Source organism: Megascapheus bottae, chromosome X (assembly GCF_031878675.1).
Source record: "Megascapheus bottae isolate mThoBot1 chromosome X, mThoBot2.hap1, whole genome shotgun sequence".
NCBI lineage: Eukaryota > Metazoa > Chordata > Mammalia > Rodentia > Geomyidae > Megascapheus > Megascapheus bottae.
In genome coordinates this window covers 35,520,475-35,548,385 of record NC_143547.1, presented here as the reverse complement: position 1 = coordinate 35,548,385, position 27,911 = coordinate 35,520,475, and the positions used below count along the sequence as shown (strand labels likewise).

The following is a 27,911-nucleotide window of genomic DNA, read 5'->3' as shown; positions in this document are numbered from 1 at the left end:
GTATTGATGTGGAATGTGTATGTAGTCTTGTAGTCTGAGGGAAGATAAGTGCAGTGTTACTCAGAGAGTGAATGGAGACACAATCACTTGTGCCCACAGATAGAGGATTTAAAATCTGTCACCTATAGTATCTCAATTGTCTATTTTTTTCACTAATATATCTACCTGATTCTCCACTTGTTCATCCATCTGTTCATCCATCCTTCCTTCCATTTAACTGATCACTTATCTACATGTCATTGGGCCCTTTCTGCCTGACATTCATCTTTTCATTGTCTTTATAATTCTGTCCATCTATCTGTCCACGCAAAAAAATGTTTATATAATCTATGCATCCATATAACCTCTTGGCACTTACGGGATTCATCATGTAACAAGGAATGTAGCATTGTCCATTTTCAGCCTCCTGATGTCATGAGCATGACCATCATCCTTTGGTGAAGGTGTATGTTTTCATTGTGAAATGATTTGGGAGAAATGGTTACCTCTAGAAGATGTTCTAACAGTGCACTGCAGCCATGGAGGCCAGTTAGATGTCCTGGCACCTCTATTCCCCTGTGTTAGCATGGGCTACCGTGGGGAAAAGAAAGAGGCAGACATTGTCTACCTGAGGCTTTCCTTCCACTTAAAGGAGAGGAAATTTTTAAGTGTCTCGACAGTTCTGTGTAATATAGGGTCATACTCGGTACTCTTGTGCACATTTCTAGAGAAGATCTGGGGTTTTCTTTAAGCTCAGCATCCCTTGGCTCCTAGAGTTTCCAGTTACTGATACTGTTCAGAAAGCCAGAGATGAGCTGAGTCCTTCCTCAGGATTTTGTTGCTGTTGTTAGGCCTTTGGGGTCCCTAGAAATCCACCCAGATTCATCTTTAGAATCAGCATTCGGAAGAGGTTGGTAGTGATAATTCAGGTTTCACAAGACAGACCTAATTAAGAAATCACACAGTATTTAAAAGAAAAGGACCCTAAGATACCGCAGGTCCTTGAGTAATTTCGCCTCAGAAATGGAGGACTTCGTAGCTGTTGGCTACTGGGATGCACTGGTCCACCCCTGGTTCTGTAGGAGACAGTTACCTAAAGTAGTGACTTGTTGAAACCAAGAACTGTCAGAAATACTTGCTAGAGAGCTTTTGCAGTGATGCATCCATTTATTTTTATTTCTTCGTGTATTGATTTTTATTGCTACAGAGAGTTTTGCTATGTGATCCAGGCTGACCTCAGACACGTGATTCTTCTTCATCAACCTCTCAGTAGCTGGGATTAAATTCCTGAGCCATTGTGTCTACGTTATCTCTTTGGAAATGAAAACTGTTGCCTTTAGAACTGATTCTGCCCTGTGCAGTTTTCATTAGAGAATGTTGTTCTCAGTTTTACCCCTATATTAGCAAGCTAGAAAAACTAGGATAGCCAAAGTCACATTGTGAATGGAAACATTGCAAACCTATGGAGCTGATTATCTGCAACAAAGGCTTCAGAGTTCATTGGGAAGTCTTACTTGGGGGTCAGGATTTGCATAGCTTCTCAGACTTTCTGGAGTGAGCAGGAGACAAGGAATTCAGTATGTTCTTCACAGATTCTAGTAAAATAATTCTGTCTGGCCCACGCTGTGGTCACTATCCAGACCCCAGTCTTTCATGACTAAAGGGAAGGAGGCAGCAGAGAGGAGAAGGTTAATGCAGGAAGGAAACTGAACTGGGCTTCCTTGCTTTGTTGCCTTTGATCAATCACTTTGGCTTTCTGAGCTGGACCCTCTGGGCTGTGTTTATCTCCAAGTATTCCCCCACCCATCATGTCAGCCTCTCCATCCCATGGGCTGAATCTCTGAGTCTTTTCAATGGGTAAAGCAAACTTTCCTCCAGGAAGTAGCTTGCAGTCTATTTCAAGGCCTCATCCAGCACTGACTTCTTGGCTAACATTTGAATGTTAGCAATTGCCTGTTGAATCCACACTGTGCAGGGGACACAAAGCTTGGGAGCTCTGGGAAGTCAAGGAGGTGCTCAGGCTGTCTTGGGTATACTCTTTGCCTTAGCTCTGTCCTACACTGAGGTTGGACTGAGCTGAGGTAGAGGCCACATGGAGGTGAGGCAGGGCTGGCTGGGAAGAGGGACTGTTTTAATGCTGATATTGGTGCAGGGACGCCCTAACTGTGTTCCAGAATTGGCAGGTCGCTCTCGCTGTTTACACCAGGTACCAGAATTACTCAGCCTCCTGAGTAGCTAGGATTACAGGTGTGAGCCACTGCGCCTGGCTTTGTCAGTATTTTTTTTTGTGGGTCACAGGGCTTGAACTCTGGACTAGGTGCTGTCCGGGAGCTCTTTTTTTTTTGCCAGTTGTGGGCTTGAGCTCAGAGCCTGAGCACTGTCCTTAGATTTTCTCAAGGCTAGAACTCTACCACTTGAGCCACAGCTCCATTTCTGGCTTTTTTCTATGTATGTGGTACCGAGGAATTAAACCCCGGTCTTCATGCATGCTAGACAAGCACAGTATCACTAGGCGCCTGTCAGTATTTTTTTCATATATTTGTTATTGTAATTAATAGAAGGGTTACATTATATTCACCAGATGGAAGATACATTACTTCACAAATATTGATACCCTTTCTCATGTCATGGTCCCCATTTCCCTCCCCCCTCCCCCCGCACAACTTGATTTCTCCCCTACCCTCTCCTATTTCAAATAACCAATTAAGCATATATAAAATATATCAGATAACTAGGTGAAATATTGTAACAATATGAGATAACCAAGGGACAGTAAAAGAGATGAGAGTTAACATAGTACATTAAGGACAACAATCACTCATTATATGGCTTTTGTTTCTATATCTTGGAGGTCCTTACATTTAGCTCATACTGTATGGCTTTACTTATCTAGATTTTGTTCTATTGTGAATCTCTGCTAGGAGAGCCCAAGGTTTCTACTGATTATGACAAATGAGGGAAACCATTGAGCCTATGTTCCTTTGAGTCTGGCTTACTTCACTTAATAGGATTTTTTCTAAGTCTTTCCATTTCCTTACAAATAGGGCAATATCATTTTTTTCTGACAGCAGCATAGTATTCCATTGTGTATAAATTTCACATCTTGTTGATCCAATCATCTACTGAGGGACATGTGGGTTGGTTCCATATCTTTGCTATGGTAAATAGTGCTGCAATGAACTCATTGTGCTAGTGGATTTAGTATGTCCTTGTCTCTGGGCCTGTCAGTATTTTTTTTAACAGTGGTTATAAGCAAAGAGTTAGGAGATACTGTGGTCATTCCCAAGGTAGGAAAACATGTGTGTTGTTACCTTCAAATGCTTTATAAATATTGTGCCTAGGCTGTCTGCTTGCTTCAAATTGGCAAGACCAACAGATAGTCAACAATATAAATCTGTTCCCGCTGTGTTAACCACTATTGCCCAGTATAGTATTTCAAGCACAAGTAGCCTGATTTTAAAATATGAACAAGACAGGAATATTATTAGCCTGAAGCCATTGCTTCATGAGCCAACCAGCAGGTAGTGTGGTCTATCCAGACCGCATTGGTGGGTCAGCTTTCTGGGTACCACGCAGAGCATTCATGGAGGTGCCCTCCCGGCCTGGGCCTCTTGTGACTCACAATGGTGTTGCCAGGCTTTGGGGCTGGGCTGCCGCATGCGAACAAGGCCAGCCTAGCAACCTGGAGCATGTGATTCTGTCCCCCACCCCTGCCCGCCAAAGGACCTTCCAGTATCCAAAGTAGTATAACTAGCCAGTCCACGAGGTTGGCCTCACCATGTTTATAATACTGACCAATGAGCAAGTGCCTGGGCCACGTGGACCATCCAATCCCTGCACAGTGTCTTGAGGCCACGTGAGAAGAGACCACTGTGTCCAATCAGAGAGGAACGCCCAGGCTGGAATTCCGTGGTTACCCAGGCAGTTGTGGACCGGCTGATAGACTGCACGGCTCAGGCTTTCTGGTACGGTCTGTCGGGTACTGGCTGCCAGCAAGCTGCTTAGGAGGGCTGCTCCTGAGCGTCGTGGATCCAGGTCCAGGAAGTCCAGGACCTCGGGCCATCCTGTAGGTACAGCTGATCCTGGTCGATCAGGAGAGTCCCAGATATATCCTGGGTTCTGTGACACTGCACTGGGGAAGGGGACAGGGTGGGGATGGCGGGTCCGTGTGGATAATTGGCACTTCAGTGGTGAGAAGTGAGTTAGTGGAAGGGTCCACATTGGCCTGTGAGACAATAGCACTGCAGAAAGCTTAGGTTTGGGGCTGGTTGGGGAACTTGAAGACTGCCAGAGGAGAGCTGGTTCCAGTTTTTAGGTCTTCCTAGTCTCTGAAGGTCACATCGGTACTGGGTGGGCAGTGGCCCTGGGGTGGACACTCTCCATGTCTGCCACAGCGGTCAGTGCACAAGAAGGAGTCACTTAGGTAAACCTGAGATGCTCTGAGGCATCCACATTGTGCAGTAGGGGGTGCCCTGGACTGAGTGTGCAGCACTGGAGCCTCTGGGTCATTTCCCACTGTGTGTGGCTGAAGTGGCTCAGTTTTCCCCAGTGACTCAGTAGGTCCATTGGTGTTTTGTCTACACATCTGCACTGGGTCCCAAGGAGACAAGGAGCAATGCAAAGCTTTGTTCCAGAGGAGGGAGAGGAAAAGCACCCTGCCACTAGGCAGGCAGAAAGACTGACCTTGATGCATGCTGGACAAGGACAGGTCCTCATTCAGATCTGAGAAAAGAAAAACCCAGGGATACATGCTGCTCTACTCCTGATTTCTTGGAGTAATCTTTCTTTCTTTCTTTCTTTCTTTCTTTCTTTCTTTCTTTCTTTCTTTCTTTCTTTCTTTCTCCTTCCTTCCTTCCTTCCTTCCTTCCTTCCTTCCTTCCTTCCTTCCTTCCTTCCTTCCTTCCTTCCTTTCTTTCTTTATTCTTGGTTGGACATGGGGCTGAAAATCAAGGTTTGAGATTTGTCATTGAACTTCTTTAAATGGTCATTTTGTGCCACAATGCTCCTTCTGTTTTTTTTTTGTTTGTTTTTGTTTTGTAATAAAGGTCTTATGGACATTCATGCCCAGTCTAGCTTGGAAGTGAGATAAATAGATTTCCTTTGTATCTTGGATTATAGCACTTACCCACCGTTGCCTAGCTGAGAAGGCGTTTCCTAATACATTAATAGGACAATATTTGATTCAAGATTTTCCCACTAAACTAGAAATGCAATCTTAGAGCACTGATTTGTTTTGAAAAGAAAAAAAAGACCATGCAGGTCAGCACATGTGCATTATAGGCATAGTTCATCCTGTCTAATCTGAGAACACCTTTACCTGCTCAACTCCTTTCACTACTATATTTATCTTTCAATAGTTCTGCAATGTGACGGGCATGGTGGCTCAAGTCTGTAATCCTAGCTACTCAAGAGGCTGAGATCTGAGGATCAGGATTCAAAGCCAACCTGGGCACAAAAGGACCTGAGACTCTTATCTCCAATTAACCTCTAGAAAACGGGAAATGGGGCTTGGCTCAAGTGTAGGGCGGCAGCCTTGAGCTGAAGAGCTCAGGGAATACTCCCAGGCCCAGGGGTAGAGTGCCCAGGCTGAGTTCAAGCCCCATGACCCACAAATAGTTGTGCAATGGAATTGCAATTTTATGAAGTAGTATATGAATACAGTGCATTGTGAACAATGTCACCCACACTAACATCCTCACTCCTTTCTTTCCATGTTTTACCTAGTTTTGTAGGATATATATTGAATTCTTGATTTCAACATGTCCATTCCTTTTCCTCTTCATTCTGTTGCTTGTAAAGCTCAACCATGCCTTACCATGACCAGTAACAGCCGTCACTTCAGTACAAAATTTGAGACTATTGTTAGCCCTGGGGCATGAAGTCCTTGAGCTTTCTCAAGGATAGTTCTCTACCCTTGGAGCCACAGCAACACTTATGGATTTTTCTGTGTATGTAGTACCAAGAAACCAAACCCAGGGCTTTGTATATGCTAGGCAAACACTCTACCACTAGGCCACACTCCCGATCCACTGATGTGTTTTAAGAACAATATTTTACAGTGTATATCAAACTAAATCTGGAATAATTAAATGAATTGTTTGCTGACATTTACGTATTTTCAGAAAATGCTGTGTATTTCTTCATGCACAGAAAAACTGGAGTGGTGCTGTGGCTCAAGTTGTAGAGTGCTAGCCTTGAGAAAGCTCAAGAAGAGTGTCCAGGCCATGCGTTCAAACCCAGGAATAGCAAAAAAAGGTAACAAAGGTTTTAGGAAGGTTTTGTGATCTTCCATTTTAAGTTAATTGGCTTTATTTCCTTTCATCTGTAGATTTTAAAAAAGGATCCAGTTCACAGGCATCTGGAACAGGTACTCCCGTGTCCCTTGAGCTCTGTGCACTTCAGAGGCACAGAGCTAGGCACAGAACTAGTTAGACCAGCAGATGTAGAGTTCAGAGTCCAGAGAGTCAGCTCAAAACCGGTCCTTTTATGATTCATTGGACCAAAGGACAAGCCAGTAACAGGTACCAAAATCCATTCCAAGTATATATAAAACAATCTCCCCCCATGCTATATGTGCTTTCCTAGCAAAATCCAACATCCCTTCCTGGTGATGGACAAATGCAGACTTCTGGCATGCAATGTCCAGAACTTTGGCTGCTGCCTAGAATGTATAGAAAATCACAGGCGGAACACATGTTCAGGAGGCATGTTTAGCAGTATCCTGTGCAAGATCACAGAGATGCAAATGCTGAGAGCCCTGCTGAGTAGACGTGAGCATGGGGCTGGATCAGAGAGGGCAATGCAGTTGTGTCAGTATGATTCCCCCCTCAGAAGGAGGAATCTGAGCAGAGAACCAAGGGGCCTGGGAATTAGAGCAGTGGGAAGGTGGTGGGGAGAAACAGTGGAGAGGAGGAGAGCCAGGACAGAGGCTGGGATGGAGTTCAGGGGATGGCTGCTGCTGAGGCCAATTGTGAAACCGGAAGGTTTGGAGGGTGTTGAGGACAGAGGGTGATGTGAATGGCTTTGTGTGACTGAAGAAGATGGGAGCACAGGGGAGTTTAGCAGGAACATGTGATTCAGCCATGCTCCTAGCAGTAGTGTGGGAGTGAGATGGACACAGAGGGTTCTGGTAGCACATGTGAGAGATAGCCAGGCTTGACAGCAGCTTAAGCTGAAAGATAGGGTTCCTTGGTCCACTCCTGGCCCTAAGATCATCAGGTCCCTTACCTGGTCAATTGAGTGGGGAGGAGGAGCCTAATCCCTGAATGTAAACAACAGGGCCACAAACTGTGGGGCTTTGTCTGTTTACATCCCAGAGAAGTCAGAGGTGTCCCTTGGTAGACATCTGATAGTGACATACTCCAGCCATACAGTCCACAGGCAGAGATACATGGTGCTAATGTTTGTGCGGCTGGCTTGCTCCACATGGGTGTTCTAAACCTCTCTTTAGGATTCAGGGCATGATGAGGAGGTCACCTGTAATGTGAGGGAACATTGAGGGGCTGTGCATGACAGATTATATCAAGGTAGGCAGGGTATACACAGGTGAGGGTGTATGTAGACATGGAGATTTAGTACATGTGGGAATAAAGGTAAGCATGGAGGGGTTGTACATGTGAGACCTTAAGTGTACATGGATGATGTGTCAATGTGTGCACATAGCAGTCTGTTCACAATCGCGATGATATGTGTAAATATGAAAATGGGGTGCATACTGTGTGAGGACAAGTGTGCACATATAAGGGTGTGTACCTATAAGGGTATGTGCATATAGTGCCATGTGTCACTCATGCCATTATGGGTTACTCGTGCCATTATGTGTGTGTGTGTGTGTGTGTGTGTGTGTGTGTGTGTGTGTATGACAATTCTACCATTTGTTCTCTATGTCTTCCCCTGATCGTCTTGCTTTGTGTGGAAATTATGCAGTGGTCCTGGGCTGCCATTGTCACTCTTTGTCCTTTTGTCCACATGCACATTTTCTAGAAAAGGTCTGGGGTTTTCTTTGAGCTCAGCATCCCTTGGCTCCTAGAGTCTCCAGTTACTGAGACTGTGTTCAGAAAGCCAGAGAGGAGCTGAGCTCAGGATTTTGTTGCTGTTGATAGACTATTGGGTCCCTAGAAATCCACCCATCAATATACAGATTCATCTCAAGAACCAGCATTTGGAAGAGGTAGGTAGTGCTATCTCAGGGTCCATGGAACAGCCAGATGGAGAAATCACATAGTGTTTATAGGAAAGGGACCCTAAGATAACTCAGGTTCTTAGGTAATTTATCCTCCCCTGACCCTGTAGGAGACACTGGCTCCCAGTGGTCCCCTCCTGTCCCCACTGTTATCTACAAGAGTGATTTGGTGAAGCCCATAACTGCCAGACATACTTGCTAGAGAGCTTTTACCAAGGTGCTTCTATTCATTTTTAAGCATTTCTTCATGTACTGCAGTTTACTCGTTCACAGAGCCTTTTTATTTAGTTCATGCTAGCCTCAAAATTGTGCTTCTTCTGCATCAACCTCTCAGCAGCTGGGATTAATGTCATGAGCCATTCTGTCGACATTACCTCTTTTCAAATTAAAACCATTTAAAAAATCACTGCAACTCCTCTGTCCTGCCTTTAAAACTGATTTTCCCTGTGCAGTTTTCTTATAGAATGTTGCTCTCAGTATTTGCCTTTAGATTGGCAAGCTGAACATCTAGGGTAGCCAAAGTCAAACTGTGAGTTGAAAACTTACACAGTTGTGAGAATAAGTTGTCTGTGATTTATAGAAAATGCATTAGAGGCTTCATTGTGAAGATTTACCCCGGGGGTCAGGGGTTGCATAGTGTTTCAGCTTTTATCTGGACTAAGTTGGAGACAAGGTAGACAGGGTGTTCTTCACAGTCTCTAGTTCAATGCTCCTGTCTAGCTCCCTCGGTACTCTTTGTCCAGACTCCAGGCTTTCCTGAGTAAAGAGAAGGAAGCAGCAGAGAGAAGAAGGCTAAGAAGACAGGAAGGAAACTTCCTTATGGTTCCTTGCTTTGCCACCTTTGATCAGTCACTGTGGCTCTCTGTGGCGGACACTTTGGGCTGTGTCCCTCCAAGTATACCCTTCCTACTAGTATATCAGTCTCTCCATCCTTTGGTCTGATTATCTCAGCCTTCTCAATAGGGAAAGCAAACTTTCCTCTAGGTAGGAACTGGCAGTGGATTTCAAGGCCACAGCCAGTACTGTCTTCCTTGGCCCACATTCCCATGCTAGTGATTGACTGCAAATCCCAGGCAAAGCCTGGGATCTCTGAGAAGTCATTGAGGTGCTGAGGCTGCCTTGGATTACAGACAGTCTCTGGCTCAACTCTGTCCAATCATGGGTTTGTGATGGGCTAGGTTTGAGGCCTCTAAGAGGTAAGGGAGGGTTCCCTGGGCACAGGAACAGGACAATGCTGACATTGTATGCATCGGTTATCATAGCTAGCTCAGCACAGCACTATGCATGATGCATTTTAGCATATTTTCCTTGGTTTAAGAAACACTTATCTCACGATGAGTACTTATTTGTCTACCTTAAAGGAGATTGTTTAGTATATCTTGAAAGTGGTCATCAGAGGAGTTAGGAGAGATAGCGACACATGTGTGTTGTGGCCTTACAGATGCTTTATAAAGATTGTCCCTGGGCTGTCTGCTTGCTTCAAATGAATTAGAGAAGGAAGGCAGGGGTGCAGGGATGAAGGAAGGAAGAAGGAAGGGAAGCAAGGAAGCAAGGAAGGAAGGAAGGGTGAATGTTTGACTCCCAAGTGGATGAACTAGAGTGTAACTAGGGAATAAGTTAATGAATAATGAAATGAATGAGTGAGTAAGGGAGTGGAGGAGATTGTCAATAAAAGACTGAATTAGGAATGAACAAGATAGGGAATGAATGATATCACTTTCTATGCAGGAGGCAAAGTAATGTAGCTCTTTCTTATTTAGTGCTGAAATTTCTTACTCTCAGGCTCTGCGACTTTGCCTTATTATATGTTATTTTTACAATACTTTGATAATAAAATTAGTTATACAAAGGAGCTCCTCATTTTGTTGTTTCTTCTCCTCTCCTGTTTCTTAGTCTTTTAAAAAGAATTTTATGGGGCCGGGAGTTTTGACTAGTGGTAGAGTGCTTGCCTAGCATGCACAAAGACCCGGGATCAATTCCTTGGTACCACACACATAGAAAAAGGCAGAAGTGGTGCTGTGGCTCATGTGGCAGAGCCTTGAGAAAGCCCAAGGACATTGCTCAGGCCCTGAGTTCAAGCCCCAGGACTGGGAAAAATATTTTATAATCATTTTAAAGGTAATGCACAAGGAGTTACAGGTACATTTGTCAGGTAAAAGTGTATTTTATGGACAACGTCATTCCTTCCCTTGCTCTCTCCCACATTTTCTCTCCCATTTCATTCCCTTGGTAGCTCACTTGATTTTCAGCACAGGGTCCATTGTTGCCTTTATTCCTTATTTGTCCCTCAATTTCTCTACTTCCCATTACACTCACAAGGGCCTTTAGGGGAACAAACACAAAAAAGGGAAAGAAAACAACATCAAAAAGGAAAAAACATCTTGTTTTTATTTCCCTGAGTTTATTTTGATAAATGTCATTTTGTATGATCAGATGAACATAGTCATTGTGCTTTCTTCTCTTTCCTTGACTCTCTTTTCCAGAACTTTTTTCTGTTGCCCTTGTAGACAAAAGGAACAGCTCAGGACTGTTTGTCTAGTTTGGAAAATAAGGAGTACGATCTTTGAGGATTTTTGAGCATTATCAGTTTTATCTGCATCTTCCTTTTACTTGTGAAAACTGTGTTGCCTGACTTCAACTGGATTCTTTCAAGTATTTTTGCAAGGAGGTTTGGAGGGTTCATCTGGCCAAATACATCCAGGCCCCTTTACAACTAATCTCAATGAGAGCCCAGTTGCCAAGACCAACAGACAGCCAACAATCTAAGCATCCTCCCCCTGTGTAAACCAATATTATCCAGTATAGTGTTTCCAGCCCAAGGAATTTGGATTTGAAATAGGAACAGCCCAGAAATATCAGTGATACGTCCTTTCTCCATGTGCCTAGCAGGAGGATATATCATCTAACCAGACCTGGTTGGCTGATCTCCTTTGTATATTGCTGGCCAGTCATGAAGTACCCTCTCAACTTGGGCAACCTATTTTCCAAAATGGTTTAGCCAGGCTTTGGGGCTGGGCCTCTGTATGTGAACAAGGCTAACATATCACCCTGGAGCACGTGGCCCCCAGCCTCCCAGTATCCAGGGTAATATATATATAGCCAGGCCACGAGGTTGGCTTCACCATGTTTACAATACTGGCCAATGAGCAAACTCGTGGGCCACATGAATCAGCCAATCCTAGCACAGTATATTGAGGCCGCGTGGAAGGGACAACTGGAATGTTTACAAAGCTGCCCAATCAGAGAGGCGTTTCCAAGCTGGAATTCTGTGGCTATCCCAGGCAGTTGTGGACCGGCTGATAGACTGCACGGCTCAGGCTTTCTGGTACCTGCTGCCGGGTACTGGCTGCCAGCAAGCTGCTTAGGAGGGCTGCTCCTGAGCGTCGTGGATCCAGGTCCAGGCCATCCTGTAGGTACAGCTGTTCCTGTTGAATCAGGTGCGTCCCAGAGGCGTCCTGGGTTCTCTAACACTATATTGGGGAAGGGGACAAAATGGGGATGAGGGAACAGTTGACTAAATGGCACTTTAGTGATTGACAGTGGGTGAAACAAAAGGTCCACATTGGCATAAGAGACAATAACATGGCACACTGTTTAAGGTTGGGTGTGGTAGGGGACCTTGGAGTCTGCCAGCGAAGGGCTGGCTCCAGTCTGAAAGTCCTCAGGTTCTGTGAGGGTTAAGTGGGCACTGAGTGGGCAGTGGTCCTGGGGTGGACACTCTTCATGTCTTCCAGACAACGCAGGGCATGAAAGGAGACACTTAGGAACCCTGAGATGCTCTGAGGCATCCACAATGTGCAGTGCACAGTGCCCTGGACTGAGTGTGCAGCACAGGAGACTCTCTGGGTCATTCCCCACTGTGTGGCTGGAGTGGATCTGTTTTCCCCAGTGACTCAGTAGGTCCATTGGTGTTTTGTCTACACATCTGCACTGGGTCCCAAGGAGACAAGGAGCAATGCAAAGCTTTGTCCCTGTGGAGGGAGAGGAAAAGCACCCTGCCACTAGGCAGGAAGAAGGACTGACCTTGATGCATGCTGGACAAGGACAGACCTGGGAAGGAAAGACCCAGGGGTAGATGCTGCTCTACACTTGATGTCTTGGAATGTCTTTTTCTTTTGAACTTTTCTTTTGAACTTTTTCTTTTGAACTTTTCACTAAAGGGCTAGCATGCTGTCACTTTCAAGCACAATATGCTATTTTCTATTTCCTGGTGAAGATTTGGAAACTCTACTAGACTTTCCTCAACAAGCTGGCTTGGAAGTGCAGTACAGAGTCTCAGCCTCCTGAGTAGGCTCGATTGCAAGAATGGGTCAAGGAACCAGATTAGAAGCCCTTTCTTAATCCAGTAAATAGGACAAGATTTGATTTAGGTTCTTCACACTAAACAAGAGATGCAGTCTTGAAGTATTGATTATACGAAAGTTTGGTTTTGGAAAGAATTGTTATTCTTAGTGTACTATAGGAAGCTATTTATCTTCTCTTCTTTTTTCCCTATGGTTGATCTGATGTCGTTACTGTAGCTGAAGGTGGTTCCCGGCATATTGTATATGTGTTTATTTGTTTAATTGTAAAAGGGGAGGTAAGGGAAAAACAAGATGTGTGGGAGGGGGTGGAGGGAGGGAAAGTGGGAGATAAACATGCGAAGGTGTAACAGTGTTTGAGAAGTAATCTACCTACTGCCTGATAAAAGTAACTCTAACCTCTCTGTATATTACCCCCACAAAAAAGAAAAAGAAAAAGAAAGTTACTGAGCATCACCAGGCAGGTCACATTTGTGTACTGTTTGCATGATTTCTTTGGTCTTCTATGAGAATAACTTTACCTGCTCACCTCTTTTTATTATTATATTTCCCTTTCATAGTTGTGCAAGGGACTATCAATCAAATGAAGCAGTATAGGAATACAATTTGTCGTGATTAATTTTACCCACACCAACATTCTCACTCATCTCTCCCCGAATACCCTTCATGCCTTGATTTTCCTCCCTCTTTTTCTTCTTCATTCTGTTGTTGCTAAGGTCTGAATAAGGATATATAATCATCAGCAGTTACTTCACTACAGTACAGTATAGATATTAGTCATTTTTGACAGTCCTGGGACTTTAACTCAGGGCATAGGCACTGTCTTGAACATCTTTTGCTCAAGGATAGCGCTCTACCACTGGAGACAAAACACTAAAGATTTCAGTGTTTATTTTCTACTGAGGACTCAAACCCAGGGCTTCATGCATGCTAGGCAAGCATTCTACCACTAAGCCATATTCTCAGCCCTTTCACATTTTGTACTAACAATACTTTACTGTATACATTATGTCAATTCTGGGTTAAGGAAATACTTCAGAAAAGAATTGTATCAGAAAAGAATTCTATGGTCACAAGAAATGAATTTTACCAATTTTACTGTGATCTACTAAAATGTTAAATTTCAGAAAGTTAACGAAATATTAATTTTCAGAAAGTGCTCCTTCTTTAATTTCTGATTTCAGTAATGATCACTTGACAAGTATTCAACATTAGTCATGGCATTACACATGAATTCCAATGGAGGGAGCTAGCAGTATCTGTAAAGCTTGACCTCTGCAGATTCAGATGAACTTCCTTACAATCCATAGGTAGCTGATGTCATAGCACAGAATACCTTAAAAGCCAAAACAAAAACAATTAAGAAAGCCTCCCTCATTAGATGTGAGGATCTAGGAGAAAAAAAAACAAGAAAAAAGACTAATCCTACTCCTTTTTTCAATCTTTCTCTTTAATTTTCTTCTTTCTTTCCTTCCTTCCTCCCTCCCTCCATTCTTGTCTTTCTTTCTTTCTTTCTTTCTTTCTTTCTTTCTTTCTTTCTTTCTTTCTTTCTTTCTTTCTTTCTTTCTTTCTTTCTTTCTTTCTTCTTAATTGGCCCTGGGTCTCAGGACCTAGGAGTTATCACTAAGCCACTTTTGTGCTCAAGGATAGCTCTCTGTTTCTTCAGCTACAATACACCATCTATCTTTTTCTGAGTAATCTATTGGAATGAGATTCTCACAGAATTTTCTGCCTGGACTGGCTTGTAACTATGATTCTCAGATCTAAGCCTGTTGAGTGGCTAAGAACAGAGGTGTTAGTAACTTAGGCCAAGGTTAATTTTTTTTTTATCTTTCTTTGCATTTTCTTACCTTGGCTCCAGGGTAGACTGGAATCCCAGTGTGTCAAGAATGTTTCTCTTCTGTATTTGTCACTAACTGTGACTACCAGAGGCCAAAGAGGTTTAGAGTAGAACCAGGCTTTTCTCTTTAGGTCCCTGAAATTTAATTGTGGAGACAGGATTAAGGGTGGAGTGGCAAAACTGTAACTAACTTAGAGATGAACACACTGAAACAGGGGCATAGAAGAAAGTCTTCATTTGTGTATGGTTAAGGTCCATGTTGAGTTGCAAGATCACTACCAATGATTCCAGCCCCTTAGCAGGCTGGGGAAGTGAAATCACTTGACCCAGATATTGGAATCCATTTTGTTCTGATACAGAAACTTGTCAATACACCCATGTGTCCAAACTCATGAGCAATCTTTATGTCCTAGGCACATACTGTCAGGAGGGGGTAGGCACAAAAGTTCTGAACCAGAGGAGAAATTCCTCCATGATGCACCCTGGGAGGAATGTATGCTGAGGTAATAAAGATGGAAGAAACTAATCTGAGAAACTAAATTATGGATGGGATAATATTTTCCTCGTGGTTTCAAAATGTACTGATGATTTTAGGAAGGAATGCAATCTCCCAATCTTCCCTAATTTTCTTCATGTCCTATCTGCTTTAAATTTTCCAGAGCTACTATTAGAGGACAGAGTTTGTGGTGATCTGGAGCAGGTGTTCCACAGTCCTTAGAGTTTTGTGCACTTCAGAAGCACAGAACAAAGCAAGGATTAGAAGACCAGCAGAGGCAGAGTTAAGACTCCAGAGAATCACCTGAAAACTGGACTTTCTGTGATTGAATAGACAAGGGTAAATATTGATTATGTACTAAAGCATTCAACAGCATGCACAAATCATTGATATTGAGACCACACTGTTCTTTGCTCCTCAATCTGTGAGCGATAGTAGCAGTGGCTGATTGCTGGTGATTCACCCAGTAATCCTAGGAATTCAGGAGGCTGAGACCTGAGGATCACAATTCAAAGCCAGCTATGGATGAAAAAAATTTTTAACTCTATTCCCCAATTAAGTAAAACAAAGCCAGAACTTAACATGTCACTCAAAGTGGTAGAGCACTAGCCTTGAGCCAAAGGGATCAGGGAAAGTTACCATGCCTTGAGTTCCAGTCCACAAACAACTAAACCAACAACAAAACAAAACCAGCAGTCCTGCTGTGAGACAACAGATCTCAATCAATCACTCTATGCATGGAGCCACTAACCAAGGGTCTGTGCCAACCCATCACTAGTTCCTAACCAAGAGTCTTCACCAAACACCACATTTCCCTTATCAAACTCAAAACATGACATTGGGCTACGGGCAGTATGTGTGTGGCAGACATGGCCACAAGCACTCTGGGATGTTCAGGGCAGCATTAGCACTCCAGGAAAATGAGAAAGAAACACCATAACACCAGAGGGAAGGGCAAAGGAAGCCCTAGGTCAGTAATTGTCCACTAAGGCAAAAAGGATCTGGTGGGCTTCCCATGGCCTAGGAAGATGTACCTGAAAACACAATACTTAGAGATAGCACAAAACATTAGGATTGTAGCATCAGGGACTCAGTATAATGTCTTCTGAATTTCACCCAAGTATTTGCCATCAATCTTCCCTTTGGTGTAGGACAGAATTTTCTTACTTCTATTCTTCTGTGCCAGACTCACTGAAGATGGGTTCACTATCACTGAGGGAAGTGAATGTCTGACTCATTTCTGCTGTCCCCTTTCTATATTGCAGGGCACTGGTGCATCCTGAGTGAGACTCCACGGCCAGCTAGTCCCGGATCCTCAGGTGGGAGGAGAGCCCTTGAAGCCCACAGCCCTGCATGCACCTCAGGACAAGGAGGCTGCAGGTGGCTGCATGAGGAACACATAAGGAAGAGTGGGAACTGAGCGACTCTGAATCAGCTCCCAACTCTAGGCACAATGGAGAGTGAGGACTATGTCCTTTGTCATTGGAAAGGGGACTTGTGGCCTGCTAAGGTGTTGTCCAGAGCAGGGACTCAAACACACAGTGAAGGGACAAAGGGATTACTCTTAGATGTACAAATCCTCTCTGTGGAGGAAACAGTGCAAGTGAGAAGCACTGATGTAATGCCCCTCACAGAGGCTGGGATTGAAGCCATTGCGTCCTCAGCAGGATTGTGCTTGAGGGCCAATGAGTTTTCAGGAGATGCTCTGTGCAAGGACTCTGGCCCACCAGGCCAGGCTAGTGCCCACACAGAAGCACTTAAAGTAGCATTGGAGATTCTGTCTTCCAGAAAACTAGCAGGGCAAGGAACCCCTGTGGAGTCTCCACAGTCAGAGCCAGAGGCACCAAGGGCTCAGCCTGGCCCTGGCCCTTGCACTAGCAAAAAACCACCCAAACGCAAACTGAATTCTGAGCCTAATCTGGGGAAGAGAGCATGCTTACCATCCCATCACATGTGCCATGCTGGCAGTGAGCATGCTCTCCCTGATGAGCAGTCCGTGGCACACACAGCCACTGCTGCTTCTGCACATGAAATGCAAGCTCAGGTATCAGAAAGTGCCAGTGTGAGCTCCCTAGTACCAACAATGAAGGGAGCCATTAATCCATCACAGAGTGAGAAAACCTTGGAGGCCCCAACCCCCGAGTCCTCTGGGCACCCTAGCTCCTGGAAATGTCGATATGCTAAAGCTCAATTTCCAGGTCTATATATGCGACCAGTTGTGTTCCTCAGCAGGCTCAAAGACCAGAGCCAGAAAGGTGAGGATGCTGGTGGTGAAGGGATGAAATTATGTGATCCCCACAGGATCACCATCTCCCCAAAGGGCACGGAAGATTCTGCCAAGAGTGCCTCCCAGGCAGGCTTGCCAGGGGCTGGGGCCTCCTCTGTGTCCCCAAACGCATGGCTTCCCCATGCTGTCTCTACTGTACCTCAAAAAAGGAAGCACCCGGAAGCAGGTGTTATGACAGAAGCAAAGAAATATAAAGGTCCAGAGCCATGCAATGCGCCTAAGGCCACTGATACCAAGGAGCAACCTGAGATGAGACAAGCAACACAAAGCACAAGTGTGGCTGCCATGAGTGACATGCCCCTCCTTGAAAGAGGAATGCTGGTGTGGTTTCGTTACAGAGATTATCCATTTTGGCCCTGTGTGGTACAAAGTGTGGACAGAACAAAAAACACAGCCAGGGTGCTGTTGATTGAGCCCAACTTGTTCCCTGAACAAACGGGCATTCAGGTCTTTGTTGGGAAACTAAAGCCCCTAGAGTGTAGGTTGAAAGACTTCCTTTTTCATAGAGCTAGATATCATTATGGCGTTGGTGTGGCCTGGTGCTTGTCAGTGATTACACACTACCAAGAGGTGGTCTCAGCAGGAAATTTCAAAGGTTCCTTTCTGGACTACTGGGCAAGCAGTGATGGTTTCCCAGTTGTGGAGGCCCTGGAAAATGCTGAGCAAGGGATTCATTTTCCAGTGGTAAAATATCCCAACCCAGACAATTATGAACAGGAAACCTTTCAGGATGGAAAAAGTCCCCTAGGCAATTTGCCAGAGTGTCTAAATGGAGAGGTGGAGAAGCAGGAGAAGGAGCAGAAAGAGCAGGAAATAAATCATGGAAAGGAGTGTGAGGAGGAGAAGGAGGGGGATGAAAAAAAAGAAGAGAATGAATTGAAAGGGGAAAATGAGAAGGTAGAAGAAGATGAGAATTTGGTGAAAGAGAAGAGGAGGGGGGAGGAAGAGGGGAAGAGAGATGCGAAAGAAACTGTGGAGGAACAGGAGGAGGAAGATGAGAAGGAGGAAGAGGAGGAAAGCAAGGAAGAGAACGCAGAATTGAAAGAATTGGAGGAGGATAACTTTAGGAATGAGGAGGATAAGATGGATAAAGACAAGGAATGGGAGGAGAAAGCAGAGGAGGCAGAGAAGGAGAAGGTGAAGAAGCAGAGAGTCCAGGAATTGCAGGAGGATTCGGAAGAAAAAAAGTCCAAGAAAAAATTGAATGATGGAAAAAAGTTAGAGATGGAAGAAAAGAAATGGGAGAAAGAGAAGAAGGAGGAAGAAGAAAAGAAAGAGGCAGATAAGAATGAGTTGGAGGAGGTGTGGAAGAATGAGGTAGAGAAAGAAATAGAGAAGTATGAAAAGAAAGTGGCGAATAGGAAGGAGATAGAGAAGGAGGAGGAAGAGAAGGAGAGAAAGGAGATGGAGAAAGCAGGGAAGGAGGAGGATAAGAAGGTAAACAATGAGAAGCAGGAGGAAGAAGAGCCAATTAGAAATATCAGATTGGTCCTTTAAGACACCTACACCATTTTTGTTGAGGGGCAGGCCCCCCTCCTTTCATAGTCCTGTATATTGATATATATCCCCTGTGTCATGCATAGAAAATCTAGAAATTTGAAACATCCGGAACATGAACCCTTCCTTCTTGTTAAATTGTTTTGTGCTTGTCAATCTCTTCAGTTGGCATTTTGTTCTCAAATTATTCACAAGATATTCACTCAACAGATCACAACATCTTTTTTTCCAATGATTAAGCAACAGGGACGGTGAAACCTCATTTATTGTTTTGTAGAAATATCCACTGCACCTTTCATTTTTCCAAAATCACGTGATCTAAATTGTTGGATCTGTAATATAATCCCTGTCTTTATTTGGTGGAGAGTCCTAAAAGATGAAGCCCATGGAGGAGATACTTTCTTTGATAACCTTGCAGTCTCTCTTCAAGTGTCCACTGGTGAAGTCCATCACAACACAGACCTGTTGTGTCACCTGCCTCAGGTATTACTAGGGCAAAGGGAAATAGCAGCCTGCACAGGCCACTTTGTCAGCCCAAGGCAAGATCAATGGTTTTCTCTGCCCCCAAAATGCCATGTCTCCGAAGGCCGTCTTCAAGGACCGAACAACTTTGTGAAGCCTGTAGTTCTCCAGGCCCTCAGCCTCTCTAACAAGACCATCAATCCCCTTCATAGAGCCATCTGTCCCAGAAGTAACACACTGAATCCTCTGGATCTCAGAGGCCACCCAGCCCCTCGGAGCGCTGACTACCTGCTATGGAACCCATCTACCTGGCCTATCATTTGGGGCTCTGAATGACTTCAAATGGGCGTTTTTAAATTTCAAACCATGCCACATTTCAGGTGGCAGGTTAATTAGGTGCAAGGCGTGGATGACTCCCACAACAGAACGAACTCTGGTCTCCCATTGAAAATGGAGACTACTCTCCGAGTACCAGGCCAGACACAATGAAACACACATTTTAAACGTATGTGAAGTTCATATGTTTTGATTCTATCTTGAAAAGGGAGTTTTTGAAAGATAAAAATATAAGGCCAGTTTATTTTAAAATGTGAAAGATAACTTCTGTGGGATTCATGGGATTGTCTGTGCATTTAGAAGTGTAGGAAGAAGATCCACTTTTTATGACATATTGCTGCTACCTGTCTGCCTTGTGGGTGCTTGTATACAAAACCGAGTTGCAGTCTGGGTTGATAACACAGCCAAAGTGTCTTTCACCTTGAACATTTGGTGTACAGTACGTGTGAATTTTAACTATAGCTCAATGTATGTGCAGCATGCAAAACACCATGTGTGAACTCTCCTCCAGCAAATCCATACCTGGACAACTAGGATGGTTGCTCTTGTCATTTGGATATTTATAAGAACCTTGAATGTTGTGTTTAATAAATGTTTGTATTCTGACTTCATGTGGTGGACTTTTATCGAGGGGCTTTTCAAACTGTGTAATCACTAGGTGACACGTAGTGTCCTCTGCCTACAGGAGAGCAAGTCTCCCAGGGCCTACTTCCACAACTAGATGTCATCCTCCTGTCCACAGGATTTAGGAAGTAGCAATCAGCTCCCAGCTGTGTGACAGCCTTTTTCACACAGACAGCATGCTTTCTTTTCTCTGTGGTAGTATTCCCTGAGTTCTACATGAAACCCAACTTCACTTGTTATATATTAGAGTCTAGATTGTAATGTTTTTTGTATATCTCATTCAGTCATCCATTCACTAAGTCACTTATTCACTCATTCACTCTCTCATTTACTCGCAATCACACACACTTCCAGGAATATACTGAGATGTGGATTGAAGCTCTCATCTGAAAGATGAACTTCAGTTTCACATCCAGTGACAGAAACCTTGTGACTCAGGTACAAGTTGAGCATTTCCAGTCTCTAGTAATTACATGAGACTTTGTTCATTGTTTGAATGAAGGCTAAGGTCCTCAGGTAGGTGGGGCAGGAATCCCTAATGATTCTCTCCTGAGAAGTGATGGATGGGTTCAGAAGGGCTCTAGTGATGTGGGGGAGAGAGCAAACTCAGACCAACCCATGGACTTACACAGTTGTGGAAACTGTTTAGTACTCACTATCTACCCCACTACTTCACTCAGTTTCTGAGACACACTCTGCAACATGAGAAAAAGCGGTGGGGGAGAGTGAAGGTACTATTAACTCTCTTATTTTCAAATGCATATCTCATTAGGTTTAAATGCTTTTAAAAAATGATTTCAATTCTATTACCCATTCATGAGTATCATCCCTTCCATCATTTTCCCCAGCCCATTTCAACTCTACCATCCCTTCAATTATCTAGTTTCAATTTCACAAATGTTCATAGAGTATTAAAACTGTACATTCCCTAATCACCATGAGCACAAACCCAACATGTGTAGACATGGCTTTTTCCAGGCTGGAGTATGATCTTGGCATAGTGCATAGTAAGTGTTCAAGTGATACCAGTAAAAAGGGTTGGAAGAGAGACTCGGTTGATAGCCAGCCAGTGAGGGGTTAGGTAAGAAGGGTAGATCCTGGTCTTAGAAGAAAAACAAAATAAACAACACTGAGAAGCCATTCCATAGAAAATAAGCCATGCAAGAAACCATGGAGTTGGGATTCAAGAATTGTATCCAGCAGGTTGAAGGACAAGGTCAGTGGAGCAGGACACTGAGATCTATATCTTGAATTGGGGCTGGGGCTGCAGTGGTTCCACACCTGCCTAGCAACTGCAAGGAAGCAAGTTCAAACTCAGTCCTGTGAAAAACCAAATGCAGCCAAGCTCTAGAGTCTTAGGCCTGGAAACCTAACTCCTCTCGATGTTGAGATAAGAGGATTGAGGTTCCAAGCAAGGCTTGGTTGATAAGTTCTAGAGACTCTTTTTATTATAATAGAAAGGTTACAGTTATATTTTCCAGACAGAAGGTGCATTACTTCACACACATGGATACCCCTTCTCATGTTTTTGTCCCCATTTCCCTTCTCTCACTCCCTCCCCTCATCTTGTTTTCCCCCTTTCCCTTTCATATTTCAAATAAACATATATACAATATACCAAATAACAAGGTAAGATACTATGACAGCCCCCCCCAACATCAAAAAGCCTGAAGTGGAGTTGTGGCTCAAGCAATAGAACATCAGCATTGAGCAGAGAAAGCTAAGCAATGATATGGTGGCCCAAGTTCAAGCCTCAGTAATCGCAGTAGCCTAGGACACTGTGAGACACTAAGAGAATTCACTGAGGCTGTATTTCTGAGGTTCAGGTTCAATGGGGAGTCTCTTTTGAGGGTCTTTGCTCTGTTGTACAAGCTGTATCCAAGGCCTTGCCAGATTATTGGGCATCCTGCAGCGCTTTCCATATGTACCCAGACAGCATGTGCCATCCACATCCCAGAGTATTCTGTGGAAACAGTTATCCCTTTGTGTGAATCAGGGCTCTCCAATTTGCCAGAACCTGATGTTTCTGCCATTTGTGTCATCTAACCTCTGCTCCCTTCTAATCTTTGTCTTGAACGGATGATAGAATAACTCATTGTCTGTCTGTCTGTCTTTCTGTCTGTCTCCCTGCCTGCGTGCCTGTCTACTTGCCTTTCTGCCTGCCTGCTGGCCTGTCTCTCTGTCTCTCTTCCCCCCTCCCTTTCTCACATGCCCACATGCTTTTCACACACACACACACACACACACACACACACACACACACACACACACACAGGCTTGATTCAGTCCATCTTCTGTGCAAAGTCCTCCTCTTCCTCTTCAGTGCCCTCGCACCTGGCTCTCTCTGTGAACATCTTGGTTGTCAGCATCAGCAGGATTTTCCCGGCAGCCCCTGCCTGGGAGACTAAACCAGGAGACTGAGGCAGCGGCACTCTTCCTCAGAGCTAGGCCAGGGAACGCCTGAGCCCCAACCCTAGCTAGTCCACCTCTCTCAGCACTTACCTAGTAAGCCCACCCAGTACCCCTATTTCTGGCCTTCAGTCCCCTCCAGCTGGCCACCCACAATCCAACTCTTCAGGGCCCTCTGCTTTTCTATGCTCTCTGGCTGGGCCTGCAGGAGCCTCATTACCTGCATATTAGAACCCGACCGAGCCAGCTGCCTCCCTTCCTCTGGCCTCAGGGCCCAGATGAGCTGGAATTGGTTGGGGTAGGGAGCTTGGTCATGTGCGAGTTTAGATTTCAGGGGGACACATTGCTAAAAATATCGGGAGGCAGTTACTCTGTGGGATCACAAAACCTTCTCTGCAGACCAGGAGGCAGGTGCTCCATTTGTTTGGTTGTGTGAAGGGATGTTGATGTGTGATGTGTTGTCATCAGGTGTACATAGATGAGCCTGGGTGTTCTGTGTGTGTGTGTGTGTGTGTGCGCGCGCGCGTGCGTGCGCGCGTGCACACGCATGCACATGTGGTTGTGTGCGTGTTGTATTATGTGTCATTGTGAATATGAGTATATTGGCGGATATGTCATGTGAGTGGGCCTATATGTGTCTCCTTTTTGTTCAAAGAAATCTTAGCAGAACTTTATTGAGTAAATAAGCAAACAGGCAATCAGATAAAAAGCCCAAAACCAGACAGCTAGAAGTTCATGGGCACACTCTAAGAGAATGTGAGTGCTCTCTTAGGGAGACAGAGAGGGGGGGGAGGGGAAAGATATATGGAGAGGGAGGGAGAGAGGAGAGAGAGAGAGAGAGAGAGAGAGAGAGAGAGAGAGAGAGAGAGAGAGAGAGAGAGAGAGAGAGAGAGAGAGAGAGAGAGGCAGAAACAGGGATAAGGTAGGTGACACCTAGTGAGACATAGAAGAGAGACACCTGGAGGAGAGACACAGAAAGAGAGAGACACGTGGAGAGAGCACTATATGTCTCCCTTTTAAGTATCTGTATGTCTTTATTGTGCTATCTCTTGTATTTGTGTGACTGTGTGTGTGATTGTGTGTGTGTGATTGTGTGTGTGTGTGTGTGTGTGTGTGTGTGTGTGTGAGATGTGTCTCTATGGCTATATGTTGAGTAATTTTGTGAGTATGTTCTGTGTGCTTTCCTATATCTGGGTGACCATTGGATGTGTTTGTGTGTATGTGTCTGAGTGTTAGGTATATATAAGATTGTGCATTTTGTGTGTAAGTGTGAGAGTCAGACAGTCTGTGTGTGTGATTGAGTGTATGGATGTGGGGCAGAGTCTGTATGAGTTAAAGCGTGTGGTCTTTGTGCTGGGTGTGTGTGTGGCAATGGATTAAGGCAGTACAGGAATGTCACCTATTTCCAGGATTTCCCTTGAAGATGGGAGGTATTCTGCCCAGCAGTGTTTCTGGGAGCCCAGCTCCCTGGACTGTGGAACTGCACGGCTGGCTGTGCTGAGGGGAATGGGAGAGCAGCCTGGGCTCCCTCTGTGCTTGCCTTTGCATGGTGTTAGCATCTTTTTAAATTTTTTTCTTTTTCCATATATTTTATTGTAATTAATAGAAGGGTTACATTATATTCACCAGATAGAAGGTGCATTACTTTACATACATTAATACCTTTTCTCATGTCTTGGTGCCCATTTCCCTCCCCCCACCCCACCCCTCATCTTGTTTTCCCCTCTTCCCTATCCGATTTAAAAAAACAAAATACAAATATATACATTATATCAGATAACAAGGTGAGATACTGCAACAATATGAGATAACCAAGGGACAGTAAGAGATGAGAGATAACATAGTACATTAAGGACAACAATCACTCATTATATGGCTTTTGTTTCTATATCCTAGAGGTCCTGTCATTTAGTGTCATACTATATGGCCTTGTGTGTCTAGGTTTTGTTGTATTGCAAATCTCTGATAGGAGAGCCCAAGGTTTCTACTGATTATGACAAATGAGGGAAACCATTGAGCCTATGTTCCTTTGATCTGGCTTACTTCACTTCATATGAGTTTTTCTAAGTCTTTCCATTTCCTTACAAATGGGGTGATGTCATTCTTTCTGACAGCAGCATAGAATTCCACATCTTGTTGATGCACTCATCAACTGAGGGACATCTGGGTTGGTTCTACATGTTTGCTATGGTAAATAGCTGGTGTTGGCATCTTTTGACAGTGGTCCTGAGGAAAGAGTTAGGAGAGACCATGGTCATTCCCCAAGGGACACATGTGTGCCGTGGCCTTATAGATGGTTTATAAACATTGTTCCTGGGCTGCGTGCTTAATTCAAATGAATGAGAGAACAAATGGATGAATGAACAAGTGAAGGAAGGTAGGAAGGGTGAATTTTGGTCCCTAATGTGAATGAATTGAAATGTCTTGAGTGAATAAGAGAATGAAGATTTAAATGAATGAATGATTGAGGGAATGGTTGGAATTGCCAGTGAAAGACTGAATGAGGAATGAATGATATAGGGAATAAATAAACTCATTTTCTATGCAGAATTCAGGGGATGCAGCTCTATCTTCCGAGGCCCCATATTTGTTTTTGTCTCAGGTTATGTCATTTTGCTCATTATATTATGTATTATTTATTCAATGATTGTCGTTCATGGAGCTTGAATTGTGGATGTGGGTGCTGTCCCTAAGCTCTTCAGCTAAAGGCTAGCACTCTAACCCTTTGAGTCACAGTGCAATTTCCTATTTTCTGGTGGTTAACTGGTGATAAGTGTCTCACAGACTTTTGTGCCCAGGCTGACTTTGAACCGTGATCCTCAGAACTCAACCACTTGAGTAGCTTGCATCACAGGAATCAGTCACCAGCATCTGGCTGTATTTTATTCTTTATTCACTGCATTCATATTAGCATTAGTTATGCAATAGATTCTCCACTATTCTCCTTCTTCTTCTTCTACTTTCCTGTTACTCATTCTTTTTTTTGCCAGTCCTGTGTCTTGAAATCAGGGCCTGAGCTCTGTCCTTGGGCATTCTCAAGGCCAGAGCTCTACCACTTGAGCCACAGCAACATTTATGGCTTTTTCTATGAATGTGATACTGAGGAATTGAACCCAGGGCTTCATGCATGCTAGCCTAGTACTCTACCACTAGGCTAGGCTCCTGGCCTGTTACTTGGTCGTTTAAAAATTATTTTATAGTTATTCTTTTTTTGTACTGGTTTGATTTATTTCTCTTACTTTCCATCATTCCTTGCTTTCTTTCCTACTGTTTTTATTGTGATTAATAGAAGGGTTACATTATATTCACCAGATAAAAGGTGCATAACTTCACAAAGATTGATACCCTTTCTTATGACATGGTCCCCATTTCCCTCCCACCCTCCCCCCGCTTATCTTGATTCCCCCCCTTCCTATCCTATTTCAAATAACCAATTAAGCACATATAAAATATATCAGATAACAAGGTGAAATATTGTAACAATATGAGATAACCAACGGTTTTATAGTTATTCTAAAGGTAAGGTACAGAGGGGTTACAGTTGCGTAAGTATGGTAATGAGTACATTTCCTTTTAGGCAATGTCACCCCGTCCCTTCCTCTCTCCCAGTTTCTCCCCTTTCCAAACCATAGGTTATACAGTTCATTTTCAGCATAGTGTCCAGTGAGTACCACTGCTGCATTTGTCCATTTGTCCCTCCATTTCTGCACCTCCCATAACAATCACAATGGTCTATTAGGGAACAGACAAAAAGAAAGCCAAAGAAAACAAAAACAGCAAAAAGAAGTAAACCTCTTGTTTTCATTTCCCCAAATTCATTTTGATAAATATCAATTTTTATGATCAAGTGCACAGTCATTCTCCTCTTGACTCTCTTTTCTAGGACGTTTTTCCCTTTTAACCTTGCAGAATAAAAGTACAGGCTAAGTCTAATTGGTTAGTTTCCCAAATAAGGAGTGCCCTCTTCTGGGGATTTATAAGCATGATCAGTGTGAGTTTAAACTGCAATGAGTTTCCACTGCATGCTGGCAGTGGAAAGACCGGATATGTGGTCACTGCCAGAGTAAAACTGGCCATGTACTGTGTGACTGTCAGAAACAGCATTTAGAGGCACAAAGCCTCTAAGAACTCTCCAGTGCTTTTTAGGAAGGCTCAGGTTTCTCAAGTTTGAGAAGGAATAGCATGGGCAAAACTTTTAAGGACAGCAAAATTTTCAGGGTGCCAATGCTAGTTAAGAATTACCCCTGAATTTGGAGATTTCCAGGCCACCAGTGTGAGGCAAGTAAGGATGGGGTTTGGGGAGCAGTGCACGAAACAGGAAGACAGGAGGTAAAGAGATGAAATTTTAGAGCTGTGTTTCAGATAGATGAATCTGCCTGGGACAACTGTGCTGGACAGCAAGGAAAATCAGAGTCTATATTTTATCATAGCTTAGTGTGTTTCCAGCTTGGGGCCTTACTGAATCTCTCATCATTGTGCCTTAATTTCCGCAAGAGCAAGTGCAGCATGTCCTAGAGCCATGTCAAAGAGGCAAAATTGGAAACTCCTCCAGTGTGGTGGGCACAAGAATCTAGGGTCACAGTATTTCCTGGGCTCCACTGGGCCTCAGGCCCTGTTGAACATAATCAGTCATATGTCTACCCAGTAATTCTCTAAGTCCCAGTATACAGTAAGGTTCTGTCATTAAATCTCTGCATATATTGGTCAGTCATTTACTTGGAGTTGATTCAATCTTGCTGATTCAGGGAAAAGAACTCACCCACACTTCAGTGTCTGGACTTATTCTTCTGAGGCCTTGTTTGAGAGCACACAAGAGCCTCCTATAAGAGCAAAGGGGGCAGCACTGGAGCCCATCTGGACAGGGTGACATTCGGCCTATTTGGAGCTGGCTCCTTCCATGGGAGCTCTGGAGCCAGATCTCTGTCTCAGTCCTGCATCTCCTGCTCACCTGATGAATAAATTGGACAAGATACTTAACCTCTCCTGGTCTCAGGTTCTTCTTCTTCTTCTGAATCTCTAGGGCAAGTCAGGCTATTATTTCTATAAGAATGCAGGAGCCTAGCCTAGTGGTAGAGTGCTTGCCCAGAATGCATGGAGCCCTTGGTACCACATACCCAGAAAAAGTCAGAAGTGGGGCTGTGGCTCAAGTGGTAGATGGTAGCCTTGAGAAAGCTCACAAACAGTGACCAGGCCCTGGGCTTAAGCACCAGGACTGGCACAAAAAAGCTACATCACAAAAAGGTCCTTGTCACTGGGCAAATTTATTTCCTTTCTGGGTCTTTGTTTCCTCGTTTTTTTTTTTTTTTTTTTTTTTTGCTAGTCCTGGGCTTGAGCTCAGGGCCTGAACACTGTCCTTGGACTTTCGCAAGGCTAGAGCTCTACCACTTGAGCCTCAGCACCACTTCCGTTTTTTTTCTGTATATGTGGTACCGAGGAATCGAACCCGGGTCTTCGTGCATCCTAGGCAAGCACTTTAACCACTAGGCCAAACTCCCGGC

At 44.1% G+C, this 27,911-nt stretch overlaps 1 long non-coding RNA gene across 1 annotated transcript in view; it reads left to right on the top strand.

Annotated features, from left to right (window-relative positions):
* The first annotated feature begins 11,530 nt into the window (after positions 1 to 11,530).
* LOC150040829 (uncharacterized) overlaps positions 11,531 to 27,911 on the top strand; it is a 49,649-nt gene continuing 33,268 nt past the window's right edge. Inside the window, exons 1-2 of the long non-coding RNA XR_016533811.1 lie at positions 11,531 to 11,598; positions 14,962 to 15,137. This is a non-coding gene — a long non-coding RNA (uncharacterized LOC150040829). The remainder of the gene's footprint in view (positions 11,599 to 14,961; positions 15,138 to 27,911) is intronic.